The sequence below is a fragment of the Camelus ferus genome, chromosome X (assembly GCF_009834535.1).
Source record: "Camelus ferus isolate YT-003-E chromosome X, BCGSAC_Cfer_1.0, whole genome shotgun sequence".
NCBI classification, from domain to species: Eukaryota; Metazoa; Chordata; class Mammalia; order Artiodactyla; family Camelidae; genus Camelus; species Camelus ferus.
In genome coordinates, this window is record NC_045732.1 from 12767544 (window position 1) to 12790569 (window position 23026).

Sequence of the window (23026 nt, forward strand, 5' to 3'; positions counted from 1 at the left end):
TGATGGATGGATGGATGGATGGATGGACGGATGGATGGATAGATACATACATACATACATATGTAGATAGACAGAACAATGGATGGATGGGTGGATGGATGGATGGATGATAGATCAGTAGAAAAATAGATGCAAGGGGCTGTAGGCAGGTAGATAGAAGAATGGATGGGTGTGCGTGGGTCACTGCGCACGTCACTTTCTTCTGGTGGCGAGACCAGAAGAGTTGGCCAGGCACACAGCTATGGCAGGCAAGAGGAAGTTCTTTTGGTTAGCCTACTTCTGAAACTTTTTTTTTTTTTAAATAAAAACCCCAGGTATTTGCTCGTCTGGAAATACAACTTCAGTTCACCGCCCGCGGTACCTTCAGCACCGGGGCCCCTCCTCCGTGCCACACCTGAAGCTCCTCTGTCAGCGGCAAACCCTTTTGGGAAAGGCAGGGTCTGCCTGCAGCCGCCGTGGGACCAGGACGAGCCCGCAGCCCCGAGGCCCCTGCTCCGGGGGCCGGCACCCCGCCCACGCGGGGCGGGACGGGAGCTGATAGGAGGCGGCGGTGGCGGGCTTGGCCGAGACCGGGGACCAGAGAAAACAGACCAACCGACTGTTGCACAGGAAATTTCAAAACGGGTTTCCTCCCCACCAGCCTGACTCCGCCGCCGCCGCCGCCGCCGCCGCCGGGGCGGCCCGGGAGGTGGACCTGGGAGGCTGTGCATCCGGCGAGGGCGCAGCCGCCGCGCCATGGCCCCCGCGCGCCGGGCCGGACACGCAGCGCGGACGCCGGGCCCGGAGCCCTTTGCCGACCCCGACGACCGCCGCGGCTCGCCCGGACGCAGCAGGGCTCCGCTTGCCGACGGCCGGCTCTGAGGCGCAGCCGGCGCGCCTGGACCCCGGCGGGCTCTGCGCCGCCGCCACCGCCGCCGCCGCCGCCGCCGCCCCAGGTGCGTGCAACGCCCGTTCCCCGCCGCGCGCCTCCCCAGGAGCCCTGGAGGGCCGGGGAGGGTCGGCCGCGCTGAGCGGCTGGGGGGAAGTCTGCGCCCCGTCTCCCCCCGGGGCGCAGGCGGGACGGGAAGCGCCCCGCAGAGACCCGCGCGCCCACGGAGCGGGGAGGCGGATGCTCGGAACGCGCTCTGCGGCGCAAGCTCATTCAGGGAAGCTCACCTGCGCACAGGTGCGCCCTGAACGCCGCCAGGCCACGGGGGCCCCAGCCCAGAAGTGTCCCGGCCGCCGGGCCCACCCCCGTTTCGCCCACTGAGACCAGCGCACCTGCGCCGGCCCACGTGCCAAGCCAGCTTCCCGGGGCGTTGGGTAAAGCGTCGCAGACGGGTCTCGCCGACGGGGCGCCCCAAGCGCGGGCCGCGGCCGCTTCGGCACCCCCCCCCCCGGCCGCGCTGACCAGGCCGTCTGGGGCGCCGGGGTCACGCTGGGCCGAGGGGAATGACGAGCGCCTGCTTGTTTCCAGACCCAGGAGGGTTTTTTTTCTGCCCTCTGTCACGTTGTCGTGTCCGTTCAGCGCGCGGGCTGAAAAGCGGGCTTGTCAGGCAGGAGCGCGGAGGGTCGGAGCCCCCCCATCCCCGGCGGGAGAAGCTGGTGGAGTCGATGGACAGGGGACGGGGCACCTGGGGGCGGACGGAGCGCGCCTTGCCCTTTGAAGGCGTTTCCAAGCTAGAGAAGTGGTGTTTTCATTTGTTGCGGTGTTGCCTACGTGGAGGGAGGGGGCGTGCGCCCCCTGGACGTTGTCCCCCGAATCCTGGCTACACCCCCCCGCCCAGGGGGAGGACCCAGGAGGTGAGAAGACTCAGGAAATACCCTGCTCAGAGGGAGGGAAGGACCCTCTACAGACGCGCCGGGGGCCCCTCCCCCAACCCTCCCTGGGGTCTGTGTTGTCGTCTTGGGGACCAGGACGGGAAGGGATGTGTGAGTGACAGAGTGGCCGGTGATGGTGGGTAATCACTCATCAGCAGACGCCCCTTGGCCGGGCACCTGAGCCCTCCAGCCCCCGGGTGCGGCTCCTCACCTGGCCCAGCCCCTCCATCTGCGCTTCCTCCGTGGGCGTGACCACCGGCGGCGGCACGTGTAGGGCCCTCCCTGCCACATCCCCACTTCTGGCCAGGAGGCAGCATGGTGGTTGGGCAGGATACAGGAGCCCCACACTCACCTGCTCCCTGAGGGAGGGCAGTTGTCCAGCCCCCCCCCCCCACCCCCGGAGATGACCCATGCCGGCCTCTGACCCTCCGCAGGGCCAAGGTCACACCGTGGAGAGCCATGATCCCGTGGACAAGCACAGACGGGGCTGAGGGATGGGCTCCCCGGGAAGGTCCCAGGGGACAGCGCTGGGCACTGGGAATCCCCAGTGAGAGCTGGGCGCCTGCATCCACACCCTCCTGCCACACAGAGGGATGGATGGACGTGAGGTCTGCCTTCATTTAGGGAAAGCAGTAGCCGGAAGGGCAGTTGGTGACTGGGTATGCTTCTGAGCCATGCAGGGAATCCGGCCTGAGGGGCTGCTTATGTGCTGTGACACTGGGGGTCCGAGTCTGTCCTGGGATCTTGGGGGGCCGTGTCTCTGCTGGGACCTGGGGGGTGTGTCCATGCTGGGACCTTGGGGGACTGCATCTGAGCTAGGGCCTCGGGGGCCACATCTGTGCCGGCGTCTGAGTGGGGAACTGCGGTTACATTGTTGCACAGGTTGTCCTGCCGGGGTGGAAATGGCCAGGACTCAGGAGCAGGCAGTATGCAGTGCCGTCTGCCCCAGGCCCTCCTCATCCCAGTCCCCTCTGAAAAGGAGGGCGATGTGTCAGAGCAAGCAGGTTGGGTGCCCGAGCACTGTGCTACAACACTTTTTCTGCACCGACTGTGTACAGCCATGCACACCCTGCCTGCACACCATCTCCTTCCATCCTAACCTCACCGTCCTCAGCCCCAAGTGTCCAGTGCGGAAACTGAGGCTTGGACTTGGCTAAGCACACAGAGCCCGTGAGAGGCCTAGCAGGAATCTGGACCCAGACTTTTGGACTTCAGGGCCCTCTTGACTAACCGCTGGCCTGCTGTCCCACTGATGGGGGCAGTGGACAAGTCACCATGTGCCCTGTGCAATGGGGAGCACTTCCAGGGAATAGAAAGATCAAACAGTGAGACACAGGCTCGGAGGGTTCAGGGCGGGAAGGAATCCAGGAGGGCTTCCTGGAAGAGGTGGCATTCACCAGGGGCACCTGGGATGTCCAAGAGAGCAGAGCTGTGGCAGGACAGATGTCGTGGGTGAGAGCAGGGGTGAGGATGGGCTGTGTGTGCCAAGTGGAGGGAGGGTTCGGGCACAGGGGTAGGACAGTCCCAGAAGGAGGATGACTTTCATGGGCAAAGTCATGGAAGCGTCGGCATGGCTGGTCTATGCTTTGGAAAGAGATCTGGGCGGGGCTGTGGGGCCAGGACCGAGGTGTGAACTAGGTCACTGGTGCTCTGAGCAGAAAACAGCACAGAGGTAGAATCTGTGGTTCACTGACACGATGGGGGCTGGACATGAGACAGAGGCCGAAGTGGCTGGGGGTAAGGGCGGCATGGACAAGGCAGGGCAGGGGGTGGGCCAGGCTGTGTTTGTGGAAGATGGTCCTGGCTGGACCTTCAAGGAGGTTGCCGACTAGGTGGGAGTCGAGAGTGGGGACCCCAGGCTTTGAGTAGTCTTAGGGTCCGGGGCATTGTTTCTGGGGGACAGCATGAGCAGGAGACCCCAATGGAGAGAGGGGATGCGGGAAAAGAGAATCGAGGGGTGTCTGGGGGCAGAATCAAGTGTCAGATACACAGGGCCAGGGCGTGGCCTCTTGGATGGGACATGAGTCACATTCGGACTGGGTGGTCCTGTCATGCACTGTGGGGTGTGGACCAGCCTCCCTGATCTCCACCCACCAGATGCCAGCTGTTCTCTCCTCCCCAAGTTGGGACAACCAGAAATGTCCCCAGACATTGTCCTATGTCCTGGAGTGAGAGGGGCAAAGTTGCCCCTGGTCACAAAGCACTGATTGACAGATAAGTGACAGGTAAATAGATAAATTAGATGACAGATGACTGATTCATTGATTAATTGATGATATAGATCATTGACATGACAGATGAATAGATAAGTAGATGACAGACAAATAGATTAGATAATAGATAATTGATAGATGGTAGATGAATTGACAGCTGACAGTTGGATAGATAGATAAGTAGGTGATTGGTAGATAGGTACATAGATAATAAATGATAGAGGTACATAAATGTAAATACACACATGCATTCATAATAGGGAAATGTGTGATAGATGGATAGATAGGATGGATGGATGGATAGATAGATAGACAGACAGATAAGATGGATGAATAGGTAGGTAGATAGGTAGATAGATAGATAGATGGATAGATAGATAGACAGACAGACAGACTGATACACAGACAGACCGCTCATGTCAGGCAGGGCTTCTCAACGCAGACTACTGGCATTTTAGTTGGGATAACTCTTGTGCTGTCCTGCGCACTGTAGGGTGTTGAACAGCATCCCTGGTCTCTACCCACCAGATGTCAGTTGCTCCTACACAAATCGTGACACCCCAAAACTGTCCCCAGACACCACCAAGTGTCCTCTGTGTGGCAGAACTGCCCCCAGTTCAGGACCACCAGGGAAGAGGCGGGAAGGCTGGAGGGACAGTGCAGCCAGGCTGGGAGGAGATGCAGGACCAGGTCACATCCCCCAGGTCTCAGGGGGAGAACCTGGCTGAGTCAGAACATTCCGGGCCGCTTCCTCCCATTCTCAGTTCTAGCTGTGTGGTCCTGTTCCTATAACAGAAAACTTAAAATTAAGAAGGCCCTGTAATAGGGCACAGAGATATGTGTATAGAGTAAAAAGATTTCCTTTTGGCAGGGGAAACGGGCCAGGGTTGATTCCCTGCCGTCCACACAGAGGGCCTGGTGAGAGTGTGTGTCACCCCTGCAGCATGGGATTATCTGCCCAAGAACCAAACGTTGGTTCTGACAAGTGGCACTTTGGCTACAAAACAGGAACAACAGGAAGACACTTTTGTAATAACTTGTGCTATAAAGGGAATAGAGGAAGTGGGACGATTAGGAGACGCAGCTCCGTGTAGGGCTGCCTGGTAGCTCACTGCCACGGACGTGGCCCATCTGCCAGGATGTGTGAGCTCCTCCGAATACCCTGTGGTTGGAGGCATGGGTCTCCAGGGGTTTCTGTCATATGCACGTGTGCTGGGGGTGGAACGGGGCAAACCCATTCTTGCATTGAGGACAGGGGCAGTCCAGCAGGCAGACATATGGGGTAGGATCCAAAATAACCCCTCAGTCTCAGCCACAGGGAACAAATGGGGGCGTGCCTGCATGAGCTGTGACCTTGTGCATGAGAGACCACAAGAAATCACCACGGGCTCTGTAATCATTTGTTAGGTGGTGGATGGAAAAAGGAGTGGATAGATGGATAAATGCATGGATGGGTAGATGGATGGATGGATGGATAGATGGATGGATGAGTAGATGGATGGATGATGGATGGGTGGATGGATGGATGAGTAGATGGATGGATGACGGATGGATGGATGGGTAGATGGATGGATGGATGGATGGATAGATGGATGGATGAGTGGATGGATAGATAGATAAATGCATGGATGGATGGGTGGATGGATGGATGAGTAGATGGATGGATGGATGGATGGATGGGTGAGTAGATGGATGGGTGATGGATGGATGGATGGATGGATGGGTGATGGATGGATGGATGGATGGATGGGTAGATGGATGGATAGGCAGATGGAGGATGGATGAATGGACAGATAAAACAAGAGAGGAGGCTGGGTCCCAGTGAATTCCTCTGAATTAGTTTCTTGAGGAAGCTGTAACAAATTACCACAAACTGGGTGGCTTAGAACAATGGAGTTTTATCCTCTCACATTGTGGGGGCTGGAGCTCCAAGGTCAAAGTATCCCAGGGCTGCACTCCCTTCGGAGGCTCCAGGGGAGGGTCCTTCCTGCCTCTTCCAAGTTCTGGAGGCCACAGGTGTGTCTGGGCTGGTGGCCGCCTCCCTCTCATCTCTGTCTTCACCCCACTTTCTTCTGTCCATGTGTTTTTGTGCCTCTGTCCACCTTCTCTTCTTGCAAGGACACAAGTCACGTTGGGTTAGGGCCCATCCTGATGGCTTCATCTTAGCTTGTCTCTTAACTACATCTTCAAAGACCCTAACAAGCTCACCTTCACAGGTACAGGGCTTCAATCCATGTCAAGCAAATTCTCCACAAAGCCCTGTGGTCTTCATCCTACTCAGAGGAAGAGAGAGGGTGTATTGGATGGGTGGAGACCTGGGGGCCCCACTCAGATGCGCCCGAACCCAAATCCCTCACCAAGTCATGAATCCCCACTACAGGGCTTCCAGTAGGTGGAGCTGTCCCCGGCCCAGGCCCCCACTGCCTTTTTGTGCACCTGCATGGGGCCCTGCTGTGTCCTTGCTCTGCAGAAGGAATGGGGGAAGATGTTGGACATATGCAACCTGTCTGGGTGTGCACAGGGACCTTGCTGCTCCAGGTCTTCAGGGACTCACAGCAACTGTGCAAGACCCAGCTCTGCCTCATCACCGTGGGGTCAGGGAGGAAACTGAGCTAGGATTAGGGTAAAGGATCAGTCATCAAAATAACGACTGTTGTCTTTACATTTTTTTCATGCATGGAGGAGAAATCCACATAACCTATAATTCACTGTTATAAATACAATCCGATCTAGAACATTCATGGTGTCGTGCAGGCACCACCTCTAATTCCAGAATGTTTCCATCACGCCAAAAGGCCGCCCCGTACCCATGAGCCGTCACTACCCACTCCCGTCCCCAGCCCGTGGCCACCACCAACCTGCAATATTCTTCAGCATAAAAAGGAAGGAAGTACAGATAGACTGTACAATGCGGAGGAACCTTGAAAATAGGATGGTCAGTGAGAGAAAGCAGCTGCCGAAGGTCACAGAGTGTGTGACTATCCCGTTCATAAGGAAGTCCAGAATGGGGCAATCAATATCTACTATTTTAAGGCAATGTTTTCACCAAACCAAATGAATGCAAAAATCTCATGGTGACCCAAACAGTAAGATTTCAAATAGAGGACAGTGCCACACAGACACCCACTGGAGAGTGAGGCAGAAAGAAAAATGTACTACTTTCAAAAATGATACCTTTTTGCCAGACTATTAAATGACTCAGAGAAGATTGAAACATTCAAAAGTAAATGTATTGAAACTCACAGACTTGTGTTAGGTTGAAATAGTTTATTGTGCAACCATTATGGAAAACAGTATGGAGATTCCTTTAAAAACTAAAAATAGTTACCATATGATCCGGCCATCCCACTCCTGGGCATATATTTGGGGGAAACTCTAATTTGAAAAGACACCTGCACCCCAATGTTCATAGCAGCACTATTTACAATCACTAAGGCATAGAAACAACCTAAATGTCCATAAGCAAAAATAGACTAGATAAAGAAGATGTGGTCTATATATATAATGGAATACTACTCAGCCATAAAAAAGAATGAAATCATGCCATTTTCAGCAACATGGGTGGACCTGGAAATTGTCATACCAAGTAAGGGTTGAATAAGATACACCTGTTCAACGCTGCTGGCAAGTCAGTAAGTGCCTGAGACATGTCATTCTCCTTGAGGGGCCGATCCCAAGTCCTGTGGGATTCCTTGTAGGGCCGTTGCTGTACGTGCTTAGCTTGGACTCACAGAACCCTCATGGCGTCCCTCTGAGAACACAGTTGACATCCCTTTACACACGGGGAGCCTGATGCACCGAGAGACAAACTCTCCCAGCCAGATGGTGGTCTACACTGCCTGCCATTAGTGTGGCTATTATTATTACTGTATGCATGGGGCTTCTACCTGCTGGCTGTACTTAAGCTAAAATGCCCATCCACGTGGGGGCGATGGACATGTCCTAACTCTGCATAGAGGCAGTGTGTGCACAACATGGTGAACGGACCCAGTGCCACTGAATCATTCCATTTACAAGAGAGAGAGAGAGAGAGGAGTCAGATAACTGTCCACTACAATCCCTGCCCCCCAACTCTTACTTCCTCATCCCCGGCTACAAACTCTCTGCAGAAGCATTCGAGCCTCACCGGCTCCTGCAGGTTCTGAGTCACCATCACAGGAAACCAGAGACGGAGAGCCCCACCCCAAGGTGCCTGTCCGCAGCCACGGCTGGCTGGCTTCCTTCACGGAGCACGGCGCCCTGGCAAGCAAACACGGCCGCTGTTGCCTTTTCTAAACAATCATGTAAATCGGCGGGGAGAGGGGGGCAGGTTTTTTTGCACGTGGGGCCGGGGCAGCTGGCTCTGTGCAGCACAAGGCAGAGAGACCTCCCTTCTGGCTGTCGCTTTGGCTCCTAGCTCGCGAGATGCCTTGCAACTGGGTACCGTGCTGGCTGCTCTGTGAAAACGTCAGGCTTTGTCGAAATTGCTTTTGAGTCAGACGGACCAGACGAGAGAAATGATTGCAGACCAGACAGGATATCTGGGGACCGGAGACACTACAGGGGCCAGAGAGAGGACTTGGGGCCAGAAAGATGATTGAGAAGCAGAGAGAATGATGATGAGCAGAAAAAATATTGGGTACTAGAGAGAATACTGGGGACCCGAGAGGTTACTGGGGGGCCAGAGAAAATATTGGGGACCAGGAGATTATCGGGGAACCATAGATTATTGGGGAATCAGAATAGTGAGGCATCAGAGAATATTGGGGATCTAAGAGGTTACTGAGGGATTAGAGAAAATATTGGGGACCAGAGAAATTATCAGAGAACTAGAGATTAACAGGGGACCAGAGATTTCGGGGACTACAGACATTTGAGGGACCAGATAGATTATTGGGGAACCAGAGAGAGACCATTGGGGAGCCAGAAAAATTATACAAGAGCCAGAGAAATTAACCAGGGAACCAGAGATTGCTAGGGGACCACACAAAATATCGGGGAACCAGAGAGATTACTGGGGACACATGCTTAAGATTTTGGCCTCAATACTCACCACTGGGGGGGATGTCGTCTGGGTCCCAGTGATGGCTGAGCACACATTTCCTCGGGAACTTGAAAGCAGGCCCCGCGTGTCCAGAAGGACCCCAACTCAGAGGATTTGATCTGTTCCCAAGCTCAGCCCATGTATCAGCCCCAAATCCTTTTTTTCCACTTTCAGTGGCTGTCATTTTGCTCAGAGCATCAAAAAAAACCTTCCTTAGCACCTTGGCCTTGGTGCTCAGACTCAGAGGCGGGTGAGGGAGGGTGCGGCCTAGCAGCCCCAGGCCATGTGCAAGGGCTTCCGTTAGGGCCGTGGGGCGGGGCGGGGGCTGGAGGCTCCTGCGTGTTTGGGGTGACATCTGTGTGGCATGCTTACAGCTTGTCCCTGAAGGTCTCTGCCACCCTGAGCGTCCAGCCCCACCAAGCGCAGCCCAGCCCCGGCACAACACCGCCATCCTCACCTCCTCACCGCTCCCCTGGCACCATCCCACCACCTCCATCTCCTCCCCTTAAGTCCAGGAGTTGGGTGTGGGGTGACCAGCCATCTCGATCTGCCCAGGAAGCAGGACGCTCCTGGGAGCAGGTGGGGCAGAGCTTTGGGGGCTAAAATGGGGCCAGCCCTGGGAGAATGGGATTACTGGTCACCCTGGTGCAGTGCGTCCATGATGGCTTCCCCAAACATCGGCCCACGTCCTAGTCCCCAGGACCCAGGAACGGGACCTTATTTGGACAAAGGGACTTTGCAGATGGGATGACGTGAAGGGTCTGAGAGGAGGTCCTCCTGGAGGAGGTGGCCCTGCATCCAAGAACAGTGACCTTAGAAGAGACAGAAGGGGAGAGACGCAGACACAGAGGAGATGCCATATGGAGACGGAGGCAGAGATGGGAGGGAGGTGGCCACCAGCCCAGGGACGGACGCCTGGAGCCCCCGGAAGCTGGAAGAGGCAGGGAGGACCCTCCCCTGGGGCCTCCAGAGGGAGCTAGTTTAGGGTCACCTGCTACAGCAGCCCCAGGGCATGCATATTCTAGACTGCACCCTGGACAGGAGACCTACAAGCCCTGTGCCCACCTTCTAGGAACCCTCTGTTGTTTTTACTCATTTATGGGCTGAGACGGGCCCCTGGGTGAGGGGCCGAGAGGGATGCAGGAGGGGCAGACTGGCCCTGAAATTCTCGGGTGGCCTTGGGAGGGTCACTGCATCTCCCTGCCTGCTTCCCCCACGTGCCGTGGTCTCCGGGTCTCCCCATCGTTGCTCCAGGTCCTGCCGTCCTCCCCACACTTTGATCCCAGACCCAGCACATTGTGCTTCTTGCTGGGAACCCTCGGGGCTGTGGGGCCGTGGGGCCGTGGGGGGAGCCCCGCCCTGATGCTCCTCGTCCATCATCACAGAAATCGTCTGCGAGGGTGATGACTCAGGGGGATGGACACAAGGCAGCCCTCGTCCTCCACTCGGCCCTAATAGCAGTGACGCAGACCGGCTGTGAGGACCCCACACCATCCAGGGGCTGTTGACAAAGACTGGACCACCAGCCACCCCCGCCCTGCTTCTTGGCCACAGTCAGGTGACCCTATGCAGGAGAACCTATCTCACCATTGCTCGTGGATGTCACCTGATTAAACGGGAGCATTGACTCCCTCTCCTAGATGGAACGTCCGTGATATTGAGGGACACTGGGGCCTCCTAAAGTTTCAGGGAACCCCCAGCAGTGTTGTCGCAGAAGTTCAGAGTCTGTAGTGTCAAATCCAGTGGATTATGGCCCAGATAATTGATAAATAGGTTGCTAGGTAGATAGACTGGGATGAATAGATGAATGAACAGATGGATGAATGGATGGATGGGTGGGTGGATGGGTGGGTGGATGGATGGAAGGAAGGAAGGATGGATGGATGGAAGGAAGGATGGGTGGATGGCTGGAAGGAAGGAAGGATGGATGGATGGATGGATGGGTGGATGGATGGGATGGATAGATAACTAGATAGATAGATATGGATGGATACTCAGATAGATGGATGAAAAGAAAGATGGATAGATGATGGATAGATAGGTGGGTAGACAGACATTAGATAGATAATAGATAGACAGACAGATAGTATAGAGTCTCATACTAGACAGTCTGTCTCAGAACGACTGACACTGGGGCTGGAGGACTCTCTGATGGGGACATCCTGTGCACTGTGAGGTGTGGAGCTGTGTCTCTGGTCTCCAGCCACCCCTTCCCAGCTGTGACAACTGGAAAGAACGCCAAACATTGCCACGTGTCCTGTGGGGGGCACAGTCACCCACAGCTGAAATGAAAAGGCAAGGCCAGCTGCATCTTGTGGGCTGGCCACCCACAGTTTTCAGGGACACTGGGGCTTCTAATAGGACCAGAAAACCGGCATTAGTTGCATCGAATCCAATGTGCTCTGACCGAGGCCAGCCCTCGGTTCTTCCCCAAAACCCACAGGGTGTCTGCCCTGGGGCTCCGTCATGAGAGTGAGTCCGGAGCACGCTCGGGTCCTGTGTGAGAACATGGAGGTGGGAGATGAGGACCGCGGGCCACCTCTAGGGTCGTGACGTGGGCCGTGCGTGGTGCGGCCCCGCCATGAGGAGAGGGGTGTGTGTGTGTGTGTGGCGGGGCCAGACGGGGCTTTGCTTCTTCTATGAGGTCTTTACTCCTCCCCAGCTGTGTGTCTGACCATGACCACCCTGTCACCTAATGACCTAACCTCAATTTCCTCTTCTGTCAAACAAAAAAAGCTCATCACTTTCTCATCACAAGGTTTGTATCTGATAAACGAGGTTCTGCGGGCATCAGACAGCACAAACGGGAGGTGTGGACCCGTGAGACGGAACTCCCGGCTCTTGAAGGAAGGTCCTCAGCAACTCCGAGCCCCGGCCTAGGAATTCATAGCGTGGGTGGATCGCCGCTCTGTGGGCTCGAAACTTAAGTCAGCTGCGTGCCTCTGTCACAGGACACACCGTAAATTAGGAAACGTCGATTATGAGCTCAGTGATGATTTCCTGGCACTAGGCTTGGTGGTGTCCCAACGTTGGCCTGAGCGATGGGTCTCTAGACTGTAGACGGAAAATGCCAAGACATCTCCTCCTCCACGATCGTGGGATGACCTGCAGCACATGCCAACACCCCCCTCTCGGGTAACTGCCCGCCTCTCTCCACTTTCTAGACCCTCCTGGCCCTGCTCAGAGGCAGGTGGTAAGTTGTGCCTGAGAAGGGGTCTCCAGTAGCCTGATGACAGTGGAACAGGGGTCCCTGGACATGTGGCTTCTGATTCAAATCTTGCCCCAGGACAGATCTGTCCCCCTTTCTGGCTTTGTCCCCCTCCTGGGGCCCCCAAGTCTCTGATGCTTCCAGAAACATTGCATCTTACTATCACCCCATATATCCTATCCCTCCTGCTGTCCCAAATCACGCCATGCAACCTGGTTCTGCCATTGATTGAGAGTCTTGTGGTTGAAGTTCAAGGGGGGCCTGGTGGGAGGACAGCGTGGTGGTTCAAACATGAGATGGGAGGGGCCTTTGGAAGGCAGGGGTCTCAGAAGTCAGAGAGAGAAATGTGCTCGCCCTCCATGCTGGGAGAAATCGGGGCGTTGCCTAGTTCTTGGGTCTCTGAACGTTCGTGTATTGGTTCTCCAAAGAAACAGACTGTGCTGGTTAATTTTATGTGTCCGCTTGATGGGCCAGGAGATGCCCAGATATTTGTCAAGTGTTACTCTGAGTGTGTCTGGCAGGGTGTTTCTGGATGAGATCAGCATTTGAATGGATGGACTGGGTGAAACAGATGGCCCTCCCCAATCTGGGTGGCCCCCCACCCCATCCTCTATCCTTTTGAACAGAACAAAAGGCTGGGGAAAGACGACTGAGCTCTCTCCCTGCCTGACCATCCTTGGGCTGGACATCGCTCTTCCCAGAATGAGACTTATATCATCCACTCTCCGAGGCCTCTAGATTGTAGACAGCAGATCCTGGGATCCAGTTCTTTATTGTCTATACTGTATTTGCTCTGTTTCTCTGGAGAATGCTAATACACGAACCAAAAGATGGATGGATAGGTGGACAGGTTTATCTATAGATGATAAATAGGTAGATAGATTGTTAGGTAGATAGATTGATAGGTAGATAGACAGACAGACCAGAGAGATGATAGATAGATGATAGATGTGCGTAGCTATATTTATCTATAGATTAGTAGACAGAAAGAGAGAGATGAGAGACAGAGAGACAGATAGAGAGATTTAAGGAATTCGTTCATGTCATTTCTAATGGCAAGTCCAATTCTGCAGGGTAGACCAGTAGTCTGGAGACCCACGGACGAGGTGACACTGCCGCTTGACTCTGAAGTCTGTTTGGAGGCAGAATTCCCTCTTCCTCGGGGGACCGCAATCTCTTTTCTCTAAAAGCCTTCAACTGATTAGACGTGGCCCACCCACACGATGGCGGGTCATTTGCTTTACTCAAAGTTCATCAATTTAATTGTTAATCCCATGTTTGAAAAAAAAAATACCTTCACAGTAACGTCTAGACTGGTATTTGCCCACATATCTGGGTACCAGGGCCCAGTCATGTTGACAGATAAAATTCACCATTCTGGTTTGGTAGAAATCCACCTGGATGACGCCTGGTCCTTGGGGCCATGCTCAGGGCTGACCCTGACTCTCACAGCCCTACCTGGCTCCTGGGGTCCAACCAACTCCCTGAGTCTCTGCTGTGTCCTCCATCAGGCCCCCAGACCTGATGTCCACCCTGGTTTCTGGGACCAGCCCCTTCTTTCTCCTTTCTGGGTGATAAACCTCCCAGCTCATCCTCCCTCTCAGGAGGGAGCACGGTTTGCCGTGTTTTGTGGTCTGGCACACATCTTTATGTGGACGTATCTTTTCCTTTCTTTATGCCCCCAAGTTATATCGAGATACAATGGACATATAACATTGTGAGCCCAAAGAGTACAAGATAATGCTATGGTGCAGATATGTGGGAGCGTGGTGTAAGAAGGCAATAAATATGCTGTGTTTGATATCAATCAACATAGATTTCTGTATAAAGCTTAGAAACGGGAGACAGTAAAAGAATGCATTGCTCAAGAAGTTATTACACGGTGGAAGACAGGAAAAAAATTACAACGCTTGCATTTGCAAACCTGTCCTCTTCCCCCCTCCCCAAATCTAACTAACAATAGTCTGAATTCTGTGCTCAGAACCTAAATGGAGAAGACATCTTTAGTTATGTCCTCAGAGTTGCGTCAGATGGATCAGGACAGAGAGAGGCTCACTTTTTTGATCCCTGCCTTGGTGAACGCTAGAAAAATCCAGCAAGCGGTTAAGGTGCTTAGTGATCAACACCCCCAGGGTAAACAGAGAGGCTTGGTGCAGAACACTCATCGCTCCCTTCATGGAAAGATAAACATCTGCTTCGTGCGATCTTATCAATTTCACAACGACCAGCCCCCTGGCCTCCACGTCGTCAGCCAGGAAACCCAGTCCTTCTCCACCGCGAGGCCCTGCTGGGTCATTGTGGGAGGGGCAGCCTGCGATTTTTCCTGTCTGCAGAAGCACTGGTGTGCAGTGGTTCACAGCCTAGAACACAGATAAATGGTGAGGGCTCATGGGGAAGTTCCACGTGATTCATTAAGTGGGAAACGGACAGAATAACCATATACCTAGTGCGGCATCGTGCAGACGTGTGAGCCGAAAGATCACCTGCTTAGACGTGGGGCAGTGCTGTGCACCTGAATCGCATCCGTACAAAATTTAGTTGTAGACGTCCTGATCCCCAAGACCTCAGAATATGACATTATTTGGAAATTGGGTCTTTGCAGAGGTAATTACTGAAGATGAGGTCATTCTGAAGTAGGATGGGTCCCTGAGCACATAGGCCTGGGGTCCTTATAAGAAGAGGAGATGAGGACCCAGACACACACAGAGGGACAGCCACGTGAGGACACAGGGAGGAGACGGCTGTCCACACACCCAGGAGAGAGGGCTCAGGAGACACCAGCCCTGCTGAGACCTGGATCTCAGATTCCAGCCTCCAGGACCGGGAGACAATAAATGTCTCTTTTTTCAGCCACTCAGTCTACTTTGTTGCAGGAGTCACCAGACCCTCATACAGCTGGGGTGAGGTCCTTCCCCACATTGAGACTCCAGTCAATGTGGTTTTCCCCTCTGCTTCTTGTTCTAAAGTGTTATTGCTCAGAAATGATGACCAGCCCCCCAGATGAGAGACAGGCAGCCTTGCCTGGTGGAGGATACCTTCCGTCCAGAAGCAGGCATGCTGGCCTCTGTAATTAAATGTGATCTGGGGGCGGTTTCCAGGAGGAACTCATTGCATCTGTGGTGTCTTCTGGCTGGAGCCTTCTCTGGAACAGATGGACATGGACCCCTCTGTAGTTCTCTGTGCCATCAACCATTGAAGCAAGATACCCCATGCGTCGGAGACCGTGAGGAAGAGAATGTGGACGGCATCTGACCTCAGGCCACCCAAGGCTTCCTTGTCCCAGGCTCTGGACCTCACAGACATAATAATGATAATCTACACAGTCGCCAAACAGAACGTCTCCTGGGTCTGCAGCAAGCCTCGCGCACGTCAAAGGACTGAACACACTCAGCACATGTTCTGAATTAGGCTGGAAAGCAAACAGTGAAATTTGGAAGTATCTGCCTCCTGTCTACACCCATTGAAACCAGAAAGGAAGGAAAAACAACTTTTGAAACGTAATTGAGGTTCAAAGATTAATTTTATTTATTCCAGTGTCTTCGTTGTGTTCAGTATAATAATGCCTCCGAGTCATTAAGGCTCTTAGTTAGCAGAAGAGTTAGTCCTCCAAAGTCACTGTGCTAGCCCTAAGAGCGAATTTTCACTCCTACCCTCTGCTGGAATTTAAGCGGGTCGGTCGAAAGCAGACACTTTCCCACCAAGATTCCTTCCCTTGCAGGGTACCGTCCAGCCAGGTTGCACGTCAGTCTACACTCAGGGGTCGGTCCTGAGGCTCCTGCCCCCTGCCTCCCCTTCCGAAAAATGCCCAAAGGTCATCCTCCCTCACTGAATCCAACATTAACGCATGTGTTTATGATCCCACACACAGCAAAGCAGTTGCACTTAGGAATCGCGTTTGCACCCGGCCAAGCTCCCCTCGAGTCGTGGGTTATCTTCTACCCATCGCTGCACGAGGGTTTGGGGCAGTGGAGTCTTCAGGGCACCAAAGACCATCTTGGGTTTAGAATAATCAGTGCTCAAATTCTCTACAGTTCACGAGGATCAGAGTATCAAACAGAGACCTCTGTTTGAAGGTGTTTCATCCATCACCCCATCCAACTCAAGACAACAAACGTAGAGTTCTATTTTCCCAGTTCGCGTTCAGATTCTCTACAGTTCAAATGCAAGTTCAAGAAAGTTGCAGAATTCTGGGTGAACAGGAAAAAAGCAAGCCGTCCCCCAGAATAGGTCCTGCTACAGCACGTCTCCCCAGGGGCCCCAAACAAAGGAGACGCCCACCTTCTTAATACCCAACCCAGAGGGTCCCTGCTCCCCACTCCAGGAGGCACCCGTGTTGACGGTTGCGGGGCTGGGGACCACCATGCAGGGGGAACTGCCCTCCTCCACCCGCGACACCGTAAAGAAGCGAGAGACACCAGCTGGACACAGTGATTCTTTTCAACGTGGCGGGCTCATTTCCCCGCAATTTTCAAGATTCACGGAGAGGAAACCTTCGCACCGTCTCCTTCAAATCTGCTACACGTCACTCCGCGAGTTTGCAACGGCTTATTTGAACAAACAGAGCCTGCTCGCTCCGGAGTCCTCGTTCTCCATCAACTGTGTGAAATGCGCAATTGATTCAATGCCTATGAAGAGCTCCAATAACACGCTGGCTGCAGGACGTTATACCCCTTTAGCTGTACGGATGTCTCTTTTTGTTAAATCTGTGGAAAATCTTGACCGGAAGTCACCTGATTCAGGAACTAATGCCCAGTACATTTTTTTTTTTTACTTTAATGTTTCATTATTGTGCATCCAGGTGCGCAATGTCGCTTTGATCAACATTTGTCCCAATAACCACTCACTCAGAAGAAATGCTTTAGCACCTAAGAGCCCAATGACGCAGGAAGCGAAACCCGTCTGGACACCTCAGCGCGCACACATCTATTTTTTGTTGTCATGACTTGGATGTGGTGACAAACCAAAGACCTTCCAACATCGGTCTCGACACTAGGATTGGAATCTGTAAAAATGGTAAAAATGAAAGACAGTTTCAATGAAGGGAAAGGAATGGTGTAAATTAAAAAAAAAAAAAAAAGAATTAGGGGAAAAAAGAAATGAATAATGTGGAGTTCTCCCTTGTCTAACAAAGAGTTTCTCCGAGGACTGTTTCAGTGGTTGGCGGAGCGTGTGTAACCGACACGGCTACCGTCGGCAGGGCACCTTCAGGACGGCCGGCTCGCCGTTGTCTTTCTAAATGGTGGTGTTCACGGCATGTCGGAAATTGTTTGCATCCTTGAGAACTTTAAAAATATTGGCTGCCAACGTGGAAATTCTTTCAGAGTGCAGAGAAAGTTAGTTCCCTGGGGCAGGCATAACAAAGTACTACAAACGGGGAACTTAAACACTACAAATTCATCAGTCCTGGAGGCCAGACGTCTGAGGTCAAGGTGTCCCAGGGCTGCGCTCCCTCCGGAGGCTCCAGGGGAGGGTCCCTCCTGCCTCTTCCAGCTTCTGGGGGCTCCAGGCGTCCATCCCTGGGCTGGTGGCCACCTCCCTCCCGTCTCTGCCTTCGTCTCCATGTGGCGTCTCCTCTGTGTCTGTGTCTCTCCTCTTCTGTCTCTTCTAAGGTCACTGTCCTTGGATGCAGGGCCACCTCCTCCAGGAGGACCTCCTCTCGGGTCCTTCACTAACTGCATCTGCAAAGGTCCTACCTCCAAATAAGGTCCCTTCCCAGATTCTGGGGGTGGGGATATGAACACATTGCCGGAGGTGGGGGTCGCCACTCAGCCCGCCACACTATCGGAGGCCACGAATGCCCCTTTGCTTCGTGCAGGCCAGTGATCATGGCTTTACCCTCATGGGGCCAGCTGGGGAGAGGGCTGTCCCACTACGGGGACCCCACGTTGGGGCCGAAGAGGGTGGATAGGCGTGGCAGGCGGCACGTGCAGGGAAACAGGGCCCCCTGAGAGTGAGGGGAAAGAGGAAGCAGGCCCCTGGGGGGCCCGTCCCCGCCGGCAGCACCAGCTCCAAGTTACCAGGGAGGGAGGGAGGGGGGAGGGCTGAGCAGAAGGACAGATAAATTCATTCTCTCTGCGGCGCACACGTGGGGACATTGCCCCACCCATCAAACGCCTGGAAATGGCTTTATTTCCAAACACAAAAGTGAAAGCTAAAGAGAAACTCGTAGACACACAGAGCTCTGAGTGTCCCCCCCGCCCCCCCCAGCCCTGCTGTTCCGTGCCTGTGGTCCGGTCACAGAATCCCCTCCCAGCCCAGACACGGCGTCTGAGAAGAGCACACCCTGTCACGCTGCCCCGTGGTCACGGGGAAAGGTCGTGGTGAGAAAGCCCCAGCTCAGCAGCACAGGACCGAGATGCCACTGCCGGGCACGCGGCCGGGGCCGCAGACAGCGCACTTCCCTCCCTGGGGGCTTGTGGCTCGCGTGTCCCGTCATCTCCCCGAGGGGCTGTGACCCACAAGGGTGACCGGCTCCAGCCCGTCGGCTGCTGGGGACGCTCCCGGGTCAACACTGGGAAGGCCCTGGGTCCCTGCAAACCCGGCCAGCTGGGGGCGGCCACTGACAGCCACGCTGGTCCCCAGACAGCCCTGATGTGCCCGGGTGCGGCGCCCCGGCCGGGGGTGCCCGGCGAGGCCAGGGGCGCAGACACACACAGAGATGAGGCGTCCTCGCCAGGCGTACGCCCGAGGGGTCCCCGCCGGGCACACGGGGAGGAGCTGAGCTTGTGAGGGGGTCGGCGAGGCGTGGGGAGAGGGTGGCCCCCAACCCCACAGCCGCCTTCTGCGGGTGACATAATAGTACCAGTGGCTCCCTCCGAGCCTGGTTTGAGCTGAAAAGTCCTGAAATTCAAACAGCACCCACGGTAGTCACCCCCTCCCGCCTTCCCATCACACGTAGAAGGACTGGGGACACCCGGACAAGCCCGGACCAGCTGCCAGCTCTAGGGCAGCCCCTGACCAGAAAGGACTCACGTCTGTGTGGGCAGGGTCGTTACCAAGCTGTGCAGAGCTGACCGAGATATTCACCGAAACTATTGTAGAAGTCCGCCCCCCTTTTCCCCCACAAAGTCTAAATAGCTTTATTTCATTTCATTCTGTTTTGTTTTTATTTTATTTTGTTTTCCGTGTTATCTTGTGTTTTTTTTTTTTAACATTTTTTATTGAGTTATAGTCATTTTACAATGTGTCAAATTCCAGTGTAGAGCACAATTTTTCAGGTATACATGAACATACATATATTCCTTGGATCTTATTTTATTTTACTTCTGAAACTTTTTCATATTTTATCTCTATCTTGTTTTTGTGGTAAGAACACAGTTTCCTAACGGGTCTTTAAGTGCATGATACGGTATTTTGATCCTTAGCTGCAATGCTATGCGTCTTCCTCCAACGGAGAGTCTGTCCCCATGAAACTCACTCCCCACTGCCTCCCCCAGCCCCTGACACCCACCATCCTACCTTCTGTCTCCATGAATCTGACAACTCCAGGGACCTCGGATAAGCAGAATCACACACTATTTGTGTTTTTGTGGCTTTCTTATGTCACAGAGAAGCACGCCCTCAAAGTTGATCCAGGCTGTAGCCTATGTTGTAATTTACTCCCTTTTCGTGGCTGAATAATATTCCACTGTATGGATGGACTGGTTCTGTGGACATGTTATATGCCTATGTAGTAATAATATTACACATGGATGGACCACTTTTTGTGGACATGTATTTCTCAAATAATTAAAAATAGAGCTACCGTATGATCCAGCCACCCCAGATCTGGGTATATACCCCCAAAATAATTGAAATCAGAACCTCAGAAGGAGACCTGCACCCCTGTGTTCACAGTGGCCTGAGCCACAATAGCCAAGATGTGGAAATGTCCCAAGTGTCCCTCTAGGCTGAGTCAGTGTTAAAATTCTCAACCTCTGAGCAAGCCCCGGGTAACCCACATGAGCTGCTCACCCAGCATGGGGTCAGGGCCCTTTGTCCTTTTAATTACAGGTTTATCCGGGGTGGAAATATGTTTCAGGTAGTTGGGAGGACGCTCACGGCACCCTCAGGAGGGGCTGGGTCCAGGAGTGGGGGCTTTATAGGAAGCTCAAAGCAGGGGGCCAGGCTGTGGGGTGCTCCAAGAGAGAACAGAACCCAAATGTGGGGAGAGAAAGCGAGAGGGCTCCCCAAGGCAAAGGCTCCTTAAACAGAGGTATGTTAGGGCTGCCACGGACAGGCAGCTTAAACATCACACATTTATTCCTCCCGGTCCTGGAGGCTGGGATCTGAGGTCAGGGTGTGAGCAGGGCTGGTGTCTCCTGCGCCCTCTCCCCTTGGGGTGTGGACGGCCGTCTCCTCCCTGCGTCCTCCTGTGGCCGTCCCTCTGTGTGTGTCTGGGTTCTCATCTCCTCTTCTTATAAGGACCCCAGTCATGTGGGATCAGGACCCACCCTAGTGACCCCATTTTACCTCCATCACCTCCTTAAAGACCCGTCTCCAAACACAGCCCCATTCTGAGGTCCTGGGGGCTGTGATCCCAAAGTACAAATCTTGGGGGGACAAAATTTAGTCCCTAACAGGGAGAAACCTCAGAGAACATAGCACAGCCCAGCTGTTTACTTAAGAACAAGGTGCCCTCTTAACACACTCTAATGAGTAAGCTTTTAAATAATTAATATGAACAGAGTTTTCTGTTTAAAAAAAATTTCCCCCTTAATGGAGGCATTGGGGATCGAACCCAGGACCCTGTGCACGCCAAGCACACACTCTACCCCTGAGCTATACCCTCCCCACCCCAATATTAACAGTTTTTGAAAAATGAACTAATATTAACTATATTCTAAGGAAGCCATACTTAAATTTACTGCAGTTTCTCATTATAAACTAACAGCCCTCAGAAAGTGATCCCTGAATATATTTCGGTGAGATTCATTTTTTTTACAGAAGTGTTTTTTAAAAATATGTGAAGTCCCCTCTGGTGACCTACTCCACCCTCCCAGGGGACCCACTGTGAAAAAGAGGAACCTTTTCCATCCATTGTGGCTCTGCTCTCGGGCTCAGAGTTTCATAACCTTTGTGCATTTAATTAAATCTTCAGATGACAGGTTACCGTTACAAGCAGCCTGCTGGGTCCCGGGAGAGTTGGGGACTGTGTGTGGTGCAGGCCTGGTTGGGGGGAGGGACGGACAGTGGGGTCCGCAGGAGAGTGGGGTTTCCTGTGCTGACCTCTCTTTGAAGGGGCGCCCTCCTCTACGCCAGAGTGAGGGTCCCCACCGCCTAGCTGCACGGCGCCTGCTTGCACAAGACCTCCACCGTCCCGACAGCCACCGTAAGTCACGGGACCCAGAGTGGGACAGGCAGAGATGCCCTGGGTGGCAGGCGGACTCGGGTCTCTGTTTTAAAGATGCCACTGGATTGTGGGGAAAAGGCTCAATTCAGCTCAGCTCACCTTTGGGCTCTGTGATTTTAACCCCGGGCACTCCAACGTCCTAAAAGTATCTGTGGGATTTGCAGAGAGAGGACAGGGGTTGCAAAGGAATCGTGAGACTAGAGTCGGGGCTCTGGCGATGGCCAAGGTTTCCATAGAAAACCCTCTTTCTTGTACATCCTGGGATGGTATTATCGTCATTTCTGTCGAAATGGGAACTGAGGCTCTGAGTTAAGGAACTTGCCCAAGGTCGAAATCCAGAGAGGGGCCGAGGTGGGGGCCGGGGGCTGCACACCCGTGGCTACTGTGGAATGCTCAGGTGTTGACCAAGGCAAGAGGTGTGAGCTCTGTGGATGCCCCGTGTGGAATTCTGTCCCCCAGCTTGGGGCACGCTGGTTCCTGGCGGGTGAGTCATAACTCTTTTCGTGGCGAACAATAGAAACTTGACTCATGCTAGCTGAGGTCAGTGTGGAAATCGTCAAATTAGATCGTTAGGCATTCCAGAGGCAGCTTCAGGCATGGCTGGATCCAGGAGCATTAATGGTAGTTCGTTCTTGTTTCCTCTCTTGTCCCAGACTTCAGCTCCGCCATCCTCTTGCCTCCCTTGCAAGTTTTAGTGTGTCTGGAGGAGGGAAAGGGGGTCCCTTCAACCCTGACCCCCATCTTTGCACAGCAGAACTCAGAGGGAAAGGAGACCGCCCTCAGTCTTCCACCCCACCTTGAGGGTTCTGACTGGCCCTGGGAGCTGGGTCAGATGACCACCCCTGGGCCGATACCTAAGGACAGAGTGGAGTCAGGCTTGGGTCATTTCGCACTCTTGTGTGATTGACAGTCCGTGGACCAGAGGGTCGGAGAGGGACAGATCCCAGGGGAAGGAGGGATACTGGACACCAGGTCCACTGCAGCTTGGGGACAAGAGGGGTTTCTGGACAGCACGTCCACTCCAGCGGGGGGACAGCAGAAGGGAGCTGGTTAAGTTGCCCAAAGTGACAGGCACGGGGCCAGGTCACAGTGTACCCTGCTCCTCCCTTCTGGTCACCCATCCATGCAGTGCTCCATCCATTCACTCTGCATTTATGGGAGCAACCTTGAGTCCCTCATTCATCAGTGCATCGTCCATTCCTCATCTGTCACTCACTCCACGTCCGGGACAACGTTCTGTGTGTCATCCATTCACTCCCTCTTCCTTTACCAAGGATGCCCTGGCATCCGGCTCTGAGGTCAGAACAGAGCCGCCTGCATCCCACACAAGCTCCTGAATGCCTCTGTGCCTCAGTGTCCCCATTGGTAAACCAAGGACAGTGACGGGGTTGTCTTCCCAGGAGGGGTCTGGGAGGAGACGTTGGCAGGCAGTTCACAGTATGTGCGCCAAG

General features: G+C 53.9%; 1 protein-coding gene across 2 annotated transcripts in view; it reads left to right on the top strand.

Annotated features, from left to right (window-relative positions):
• The first annotated feature begins 486 nt into the window (after window positions 1-486).
• P2RY8 (P2Y receptor family member 8) overlaps window positions 487-23026 on the top strand; it is a 43489-nt gene continuing 20949 nt past the window's right edge. The window contains exon 1 of one of the 2 annotated variants that reach the window (XM_032474450.1): window positions 487-935. The gene's annotated coding sequence lies outside the window, so the exon portion shown is untranslated. Of the gene's footprint in view, window positions 936-21423; window positions 21555-23026 lie in introns of those variants that run through there. The other variant, XM_032474452.1, reaches the window with a different exon arrangement.